This window comes from Xiphophorus couchianus, chromosome 20, assembly GCF_001444195.1.
Source record: "Xiphophorus couchianus chromosome 20, X_couchianus-1.0, whole genome shotgun sequence".
In the NCBI taxonomy this organism is placed as follows: domain Eukaryota; kingdom Metazoa; phylum Chordata; class Actinopteri; order Cyprinodontiformes; family Poeciliidae; genus Xiphophorus; species Xiphophorus couchianus.
In genome coordinates, this window is record NC_040247.1 from 9,899,101 (window position 1) to 9,909,199 (window position 10,099).

Consider the following 10,099-nt stretch of genomic DNA (forward strand, 5'->3'; position numbering starts at 1 on the left):
GTGAGTCTATAAGTGTATGCTGAAGAAAAAAAAAATCTCTAAAATAAATGAAAGGGTTCAAAATATTGGAGATAAAGTATATGGAAGTATATGAAATGAATTAACTATTACAACAAACTTGAAATCTAGACAAACTCAAATGTGTAAATCTTTGTACTCATTTAGCCTCAATTCACTGAGCAATAAAATTAAGTATAGAAAACAATATTCTTTATTTGTCAGATTTCCAAGATAATGTGTCACAGCTGACAGATCACCCTTCAAATCACTCAAAACACAAAGATTTGTTTTCTATTTTCTTCCCAATAAATGAAAAGTCAGTTGATTTGAGACAAAGACTGTGTCCTGGGAATGTTGTGTGATATGTTTTGTTTTAATGGAAAAAGTGTCCTACATTTTTAATGTTGAGGTGTGCATGTATTATAGAAATAATTAACACATTCATTCTCCCAAGGTCTTTTATCAGCAGAAGTTTTTGGAACTTGTCTGTTTCCATATCACAGAAAATAGTTTCAGTTTTCATATAATCAGGCTTTCAGATCTTTGCTGTCCTTGGTTTAGGCTGAGTTTTTTAATATCTAAAATTCAATTCTCATCTCTGGTCATTTTTTTTAGAATGGTACAAGAAAACATTCTGTTTTTAAATTGACTATGCTTCATTGTTACAACACCATCCTAAAGGTGTTACCACTTCAGTTGTTTCAGCTGAAAGTCGTCTTGTTGGTGCCATGTTTCCTGTCAATAAACTAGATGTTGCAGCTCAGTGACACCTGTAAGCAACATGTTATCATTTGCATATTTCAAATTGTGCGCTTGTTTGAGAAGTGATGATTGCAAGCTCATTCTGTACCCATTTATCACAGTTGGCTAATTTCATATTATTTCTTAACTTGAACTTTTTCACCCCTGGAATAATTGTGTGGGGGCAGAATAGTCTCATTTTTAAAGGAAAACATTTTGCATCATATCTTGAGTATTTTCCCTAGAGTTATGATTTAATGTCTTTGTCAGGATTTTTCTTTCTTCTTGTGAATGAGCTGACAAAAAAAAAATCCCGCCACAAATCACAGGTTTACCTGAGAAGAAGAGGGAGTAACAAGTTGATCATGGTAGGTGTGATTTACAAGTATCCTTGTCATTTGAACCAGACAAAACCAGGCTTGTTTCTATCAAGGCAAATCAGTGTTATTAATTTCGATGTCCACAAAGAGTGTATTTTTTTAAATCAAGACGTAAAAGGAACAAACTAAATAATTACAAGGCATGAATAATTTTCCAGTCTGAGATGAATGCACCTTAGCTTGTTGCTAAAGGTTTATTTATTCTTTTTTTTAAGCTAAATAAAACATTCCTCTGTTTTATGACTACTCCAAACAAGCAACTCATAAACATGGAAATTTGATCTATTATCTAATTTAAAATATTTCTGCTGAAAATAGATGCACTCAACCAGAAAAAGACAATATTTACAATATTTCAACAACAAAAATATAAAGCATAAATAGAGCAAGTTACTGTAGCATTCCATATATCAACTAATACTCAAGAACCATATTTAAATCAACATAAGCCTTGTGCATATCTGTGCTGGAAGATGCTGGGTGTTTACACAGGCAGCCGTCCAGGCCAAATTCACCAGATAGCAAAATTATGAATGGTAATTTAATCACATAATGGCTTTTACGCTCTCCAAAAGTCAAATTTCTTGTGTCTGCTCCTCTCTAACAAGGATGCTGGATGAATTTTAATGAAGGGGGCGTCAGTGCAATTGTTTTATTCCAGTTAAGACAACTGTGTTTATGACTGGTGGAAAATGATATTCAACAGATTCAATATAATAATTCAAAGGGGAAAGTGCATGGATTTGCACAACCTTAATGAACACTGTTAAGCAACAGAATTTGATTATCTACTTAGTGTTTATAATAGGAGAATTACTGGATATTAATAGTGGTCCTTTAAGCTATTCTGCACCCACAGATCATTGAAGTTTATCTGCTGAACCTAACAAGATATTCAAAAAGATATAGTGATATTTATTAAAGAAAAAAGCCAGTATGGAAGTTTTGAAGGTGGCTATATGACAACAAACTTGGAAAATATTGCTTTTACACACCTTAGTGGATAAAAATAAACACAAATCCAACATGACATTTCTTTTTTCAGTCATTTGCTCAATCCTGCACAGACTCATGTTTGTTCCCAAAGATGATTTGTTGCTGTACAGTCTGGAAGGTTTAGCAGTCCTTAAAATCAGCCTTCACACCTGAAGCTTATCTGAAATTATTAGTTGAAGCTAACTCACATGTTGCTGTGCTGTGAAACGAGCTGTAGAACCTTGAAATTAAATCCATAGATGTGCTGAAAACATGGAAACTCAGGCAGAAAGACCTCAGCCCACCTTCTTGCTGTGAGGCACTGAGCAGTTGTTTGTTGAATACATCAAACCTCTCGACATGTTCGAACAGATATAAACACAGATGAAAACAAGTCTCACATTTAAAGATTGTATTAGCATATTCATATAAATGTAAAACACAAAATGTGCATTGAATGTAGGTGGAGCACTGAAGGTTTAGGACATTGTTAATGTGTTTGTCACAGTCATAAGCTTTCATTGATGGACTATGAATGATAGAAACCCAGTGCCCGGCATTAAATTTAAACATGTTATATGCTCCTCCACTAAACTGACCTTCATGTGCTTTCCTTCAGCCTCCTTGTAGAACTCAGTAATTGACAATTTGCTAAGCTCGGCCCCCTTAATCACTGCTGTTCTGCCTGTCAGTCTTCTATTCTTGCAAAAGCAGATATGCAATTTACAGCAGCAACAGGGGGATGATTTAAATTCTTTGTAATTCTGTTTAGTAGAGCACAATTGGATGTGTAAAATTGCCATTGCACGCTAAGAAAACCCTGCAAAGGTTAGGAGCTTTTAGTGAATAGTTAAATTAGATTAAAGTGAAAAATTATTTTGTAAACCAAAATGGAAAGGAATTTGCTGCTCGAAGTGAACAAGTGCAAGAAAACTGCCCTTCAACTTGTCCAGTGTTCTCCTTTGACAATAGAGGCTTCTATACAGTCCTTATAGAGCCAACAATTATGTTTGCAAGGAAAATTATACTTTTGACTGTGTGGCTGAATAATAAGTCATTTGTTAAATATTTCTACATAAGAACCACAGCGGGTTTTCCCAGTCCAGATGTTTGTCCAGGTGACCAGCTATGTATGTTTATATCTTTGCCACTTCCTCTTCAAGAAAACAACTGTTTTATATTTGCTCCCACTTGTTAACAATGATAATTTAATGTAACTCAAGAATCTCAGCAAATTATCTAGGGAGATCCCTCGGTTTTTGTCTCCTTTAAGTGAGAAGCAGCTTATCCAAATACAGTTTTACATGCTTTAGAACAAAAACATTTAATTCAATCTGACTAAGTTAATTTGAATAGCACAGCCTTACAATCATTGTTGTCTTGCAAAATGAATTCATTAATTTCATTCCCAAAGAGAATGAATTTATACATTTATTCATATCAATGACACACCATATCCACAAGTGGAAGAACACAAATTCATTTAAAAAAACCATCGCCTTCTGGGTACCACACACTAGATTTCACCCATACCGTACATTTTTTCCCACTCATTGCACTAGACTTACATGTCAATGTAAATATTTTTGACAGATGTCCATTAGACAGCAACCTAAAACACTGTTGCTGTTATTTTGAAGGTTTGAAAAAAAAACAATGTTGTTGTGGTGTGGGGCTGTTCTTCAACAAATGGTATTGGCAGATTTCTTGTAATCAAAGGATGGATGAATAGAGAAATGTAGAATTTGTAGCACGAATCTAAAGATGAATTGAAAGGAGATTTTTCTTTGAGACAATGATACCAAACGTACAGCCATGGGAATTTTCTATTGTTTCCGGAGGAAAAAAATAAAGCTGCTAAAATGACCCATGCCAATTGTCTGACTGGAATCCAACTGAAAAATTTATTGAAAAATCTAAGTGAACAGAAGACTTCCCCAGGACCTTCAAGATTTGAAGACAGTTGCCTAAATAGTTAATACATTCTGTGTGGCAAATACTCATTCCGTCTGTCGTCCATGCACCACACATGAGCGGTTTCTTTGTATGTGCAGAAACATTGGTTATCACTGATGTCAGAGGTGAATTTTTATTGTTGGTAGCCCCAACAAAAATATTTTTACTAAGGAAAATAATTGACATTCCATCACTCATTTCCCTGCTATTTACAACATGCAATTTTTGAAAGACAACAGAACATATATCAGTAAAGATGCATGGTTTCTAAGAGGCACAATATCATAGAAAGTTATTTATGTGCAGCGTGAGACTTCATAACGTAAAAAGGCTGACAGTGAATCCTAACGGCAGAAAATAACTTAGATCATCCTGTGTCAAACTACAAAGCCAAACAGTGTGGGAGCACATTGATGAGTTCACATAAAAGCCTGTAGTATTGATTGTGCTTCAGTAGTGGTCTTTCATAGACATATACAAAAGATAGATGCCCAGCTTTCATTATCCAAAACACAAACAGAATAACATATGAATCCAAACTATTGTGAAGTGATAAAGTTGGCTAAAACGGGAGACGTAAAATAGGTCTACTGTTGATTAACATCATTACACTGTGTCAGGATCTGTGTTTTTCTGTGTATTTATTTAGAGTTTTCTGTGTCCCTGAGTCTTCGTGTTGTCCTGTCTTCCCCTTGATTGTTTCCCAGGTGTGTCTCATTTCTGTGATTACCCTCCGGTGTATTTAATGTCACCTGTATCTCAGCGTCTCTGTCGGGTCCTTGTCAATGTGTTCCTGTCAATGCATGTAGCCTGTTGCTACCAGTGCTGAGCCCTAGCCTCCTGCTCTACTGTGCTGCCAGGTTTTGTGGACTTTTGGAATTATTTAAGTCTATTTTCATCATTAAACTTCCATCATTCATCTCATCTGGGTTTGCTGCATCTCCCTCACCGCTTCCACCACAACAGTTCATGACACACTGTTTGTTGTGCAGCTAGCTACTTGTTAAAGCCAGGCACTTGCAGAGATCATTTTGAACCTCTCAGGCTTTAAATAGCAAAGCAAATAAATTAACATAAACACACACAACAAATTAATTACTGTGTGAAATTCATAACAGCACACAAACACATTTAAATGAATTCAAGGGAAGAAGAAATTATCATAGACAAAGTTTTACTTGGCTTTAAAACTCTTTTTTTAACTAATTTTTGATCTCTAAATGAACCCATAGAGCGCAGGTGTATGAAACAGAAAGCAAGCAATTATACATTAAAGCTGTAATGTTAATGCACTCTAAAGCAGCTCTGTCAATATTATTTGTTGATGGCAACACTCAGAGGTTTTTGGTTGATAATGGTGACCAAAGATATTTTAAATCATTTTAAGTACATAATATGCCATATAATAATAACATGTTTGTCCTTAAAGCAAAAATAAATCCATGTATCTGAACTTCAATGTCTCCTGAATGCCAACATTCAAAAGAAACAAACAAGTATTTTCCTGTCTGAAAATAGAGGAGAAAATGTGTGGCATTGTGAGCAACAGACCTTGTGCAGAAGGTGAAACTGAACTATTTCTTACACAGTTTTGTCTTGTGTAGTTACACTGAAAATTCCAAGACAAACTGAACAGAAGACGAGGCATTTCAAAAATCATGCTTCAATGCTGTTCAGAGAAACCGCAGAACCACACAACTAGCCATTGTAAATTACTACTTCACTTTGAAATTTTATCAAGGGAGCTTTAAATACTGCCAATACCCATTCATGCATCAAAAACAAATTACTGCATCTTTATGGGTTTTTTTTCTTGTGTACCAATTCAAACTGCCCAAGCAGACTTACTGCAAGGCCACCTTACCAGGCACTCACAAACAGACTCTTTACAAATTTGTGCTGCATAACTTTGTGAAAATACAAAGACATAAAAGCACATTGTTTTGTATATATAAAAAGATAATTATCTGACACAGAGCAATGTGCAGAGGCATAATGACAGGACACCAGATTTTATGTCATAGAGGCAATGTTAACATTAAGCCATGTTATTTAAGCAATTTTATGCAACATGGAAAATCAGTTGTTTAAAGCATAATACTTTTCAGGATAATCTTCATTTCAAAAGGACAACTACTTAAAAAAGGTACTGCGATTTCGTTTGATTGTTTTTCTATTTATTTTAGGTCAGATTACAGTAATAATTCCTGTGAGTTATCAAAAAACAATGAAAAAGGCTGAGAAGTTATATAGAAAAAACATACTAGCTCTAACCTTTTCATCAGAAGACAACCTTGATGATGGAATGACTGGAATGCCAGAAAGTTGAGTGGAAAGCCAATGAAGAGGCAGAAAAACAAAAGAATGCTAAATCAAAGTAACTGGACACACAAGGTAGAGCATGAACTCTGTCTCTGTGGCCAGTCAGTTATGGGTCAGTGGCAGTGTCACTCACAAAGAGATTTGAGGTTTGCTATGTTTTGATGACATTTAGGTGATATTTTCACAGACAAAGTTAATTTCACCTTTAAAGCTGCCTACATTCTCTGAACATGATGTTGTCTAAGAACATTGTCACTCTATTCCAACGGAGAGATTAAGTTTAAGTGTTTTGAAGTTTCAGTAGATTTGCAATCTTAAAAACAAAACCTTAAAACTTTCTGTGGCTCATCTTAGTTTTAAAGTGGTGGTACATGTTTGGTGGGGGAAAATTAATTATGCCCTTTGTCTCCCTTTGAATGTAGCTATTTCAGTTAGCTTTAGAAAGAAGATATGGTATGCAGAGTTTAACATGTACACTCTAGTTTTGTTTTTGCTCTGTTACTTTCTCTTTGTTTGTCTTCCTATATGCTATTGAAGACTTTGGATGATGCAATATTGAGCTTACAAATATAATAATACAAGCATGAATGAGACTGTGGTTTACTGACTTAGCTTATGTTATTTGTAGAATTTTCTGGACTTGCATTTTCAAGACACAGCTCTGATAGGGTTGTGCCGACAAGACTGATTGTTACCTTTTATCAGTGGTGAAACTGGACCTTCTCTTGAATCACCAAAATTGGTTGAAGGACAATTGCTCTGAAGAAAAGAAACAGTGTTGTTGGGCTGGAATATTGATTGTTTTTGTTGACTATACATCCATTCATTATCCAACACATTTATACTTGTGGAGTGCGAGGGGTGATGGTGCCTATTTCCAGCGGTCAACAGCCAGTCCATTGCTGGGCAACACAGAGACAAACAGGACACACAATCATGCACACACAGAGACTCACACCTAATGAGACTTTAGAGAGACCAATTAACCTAACAGTCGTGTTTTTGGACTGTGAGAGGAAGCCGGAATACCCAGAAAAAGCCATGCATGCACAGAGAGAACACGCAAAAAGACTCCAGGCCGGGATTTGAACCTACGACCTTCTTGCTTCAAGTTAAGAGTGCTACCAACTGTGCCCCCATTGCAGCCCTTTTGAAAACTAATGCAAATAAAATGTATGCCCTCCATAGGGCCAGATTTTTTTTTTTTTTTTCAAAGCTAATGTTTATTTGTTGTGTAAGGAGATCTCCTGGTACAGAAGAAGAGACTGACAAAAGAAATAATAAATCTCTTCAAATTATGTTTCCTCATCCCTGGAAAACAAAATTGATGCCATTAGACCAGTGAGACCATGAAAATTTGCTTCCACAAAATATGATTTAATCTCTGAACTTCTACAAGATGAAGGAAAAAAATCTGATGCTGGTGGGTTTTATTTTACACCTAATAATTAATCTCACATCTTGAATATAATTCAAATATTTATGTGTTGCTTAAAGAACAACTCTCTTTCCAGATACATCTTACCTTTACTATCACGAAGCACCGTTACACAGGCTTAATGGTTCCAATATTCTTGGGTATTAATATACCTTATTTCATAAAACACTGTCACTAACCTTATTCTGGAGCTTTCATTTCCAATTAAATTAGATTTGTGTGAAATATGATTAAGTACAAAAAAATTTCAATCACTGGATTCATTGTTGGCTGAGTCCAATTTTCTCCCAGGCTTGCAACGTGATTGATATGAGAAAAATGTGTTATCTGAATGCTTACAGACATTTTGTATTTCCTTTATGGCCCTCTGCTATTATAGGACACTTATATATGTTTGAAACAAATCTGCTTGGAAAACTTTTTTTGAGTTTTCGAACATTTCACAGCATCAGTTGTGATGGATTTTCCAAAAAGGTTTTATGAAATGGCCAGAAAAATGCATTGAACAGCAAAACAATGGTCTGTTCCTAAGATTAAAAAAGGCCATTGCACCAAAAACACCCAATGCCAAGCAGAAATATAAAAAACAATCCACTTGAACTGGTCTGATTGTGCTGTTGAACCACTCTGTCTGGTCAGCGATAATCACAAAACAGGTGGTAAACGCTGCACTATATGTGTAGTCACAGCCTGCCATTTCACATCAAAGCCAGAATTACCTGTCTCACCTGAAAAGTCAGATGGTGTTTATTTGAGTTCTGCTTCAGATCACATGGATTGTGTTCAAAGCACATGCTTTGCTAAGATTTTATTGTCTTTGTTGTTTAACAAATTAGGAAATAAACGCATTTAAAAGAACTACTTTACCTTATAATTTCTCCCCATTAACCACCCATAAAATATAATGCATCCATGCTTGTACTTTACAGTTGGGATGACATTTTTAGGCTTTAAGCTTTTTCCTCCATGTATAATGATACGCACATCTAACACCAAGAAAACTTTCATGTGTGAAATACAGAACTGAGTTCTTTTCTGAATGGTGTCATGTCTGGGCATCCACATGCTGTTTATATTTACATAAGCTGTAGCTATTTGAACAGATGATGTTGGCCCATTCATTCATCTGAAAATTTTACCTGAAACTTGTAAAAGTCTGCAATTCTTTTCCTAATACCCTCAATGAGAAACAAGTGGGTTTTTGGGAACAGGTTAGACTGTATTTTAAATTAATCTGTGTAAAGCTGCGTTTTATTCAGTAACTTTAGTGCACAGTTTCTCCATTGTGGCAGGTTTGCATGGCTGTGACCCTGCTGTGTATTAAATATTAATGTTTCATGTGTATTTTGTCTTCAAAATCTACCATGAAAATATCTGCTTTAATTACAGGAAATTAATTAAAATTCTGAAAGAACAAAGTTGAATGAACCTCACTTTAAAGGAGACATTAAGCAGTAAAACCTCAGTCATTATGACAAATGAATTGGTTGTTGTTGATTATAGAAGTTACAAATAAAGCAGTTGAAGTTATGCTTTCTCTTGTACCTTCTTTGTGCTGCACATTAACAACCAACTTGCTTCTCTGCTTTAAAACCTTGAAAATATTCTGTTTTCTCAGAGGACTTTATGCTGTAATTGAAATGTAGAGAACAAAAGTTTTGCTTTACAAAGCCATGGAAAACGCATGGGATGGCGACAAAGAAATAACCCTGAACGTTTTTGATATACTAATCAAACTTCATTATCTAAAACATCCTAGTGGAAAGAAAATTAATTAATTTCAATTGCAGATGTACAGTGATAGAAAGTTATTTCATATTCTTATGGACCATATTCTTATGGACCATTCTTGTGGACTATAAATTATCTTTGAGAGAAAAAAATCCAACTCCATGTCACCACAGTCCCTCACATTTTGACTTGGTGCTGCAGATAATAAATAATTTTAAGAAAGTTTATGTAATCTAATTTGATATCTATGTTATTCTTTTCCTTCAAAAAGGATCTGGAAACAGATTTCTGTATATATTGTATTTTGTGATGCCAAATAAAGTTCTTTTAAACCCACTATGACTTGACGCAAGTAAGATTTAATTTCCCAAGACTAAAAAGCCTTCTGGGTCTGCATGAGTGAATTATGAATGCAATTAAATTATTTGCATCTGCAATGATTTATCAAAAAATTGTCAGCTTTCCTGTTCACATATCTGCTAATGTGGTTTGTTTTGAAGGATTAAATGTCATTTGTGTTCAAAAGCTTGTCCATTCTATTTTCATATGCTAGATT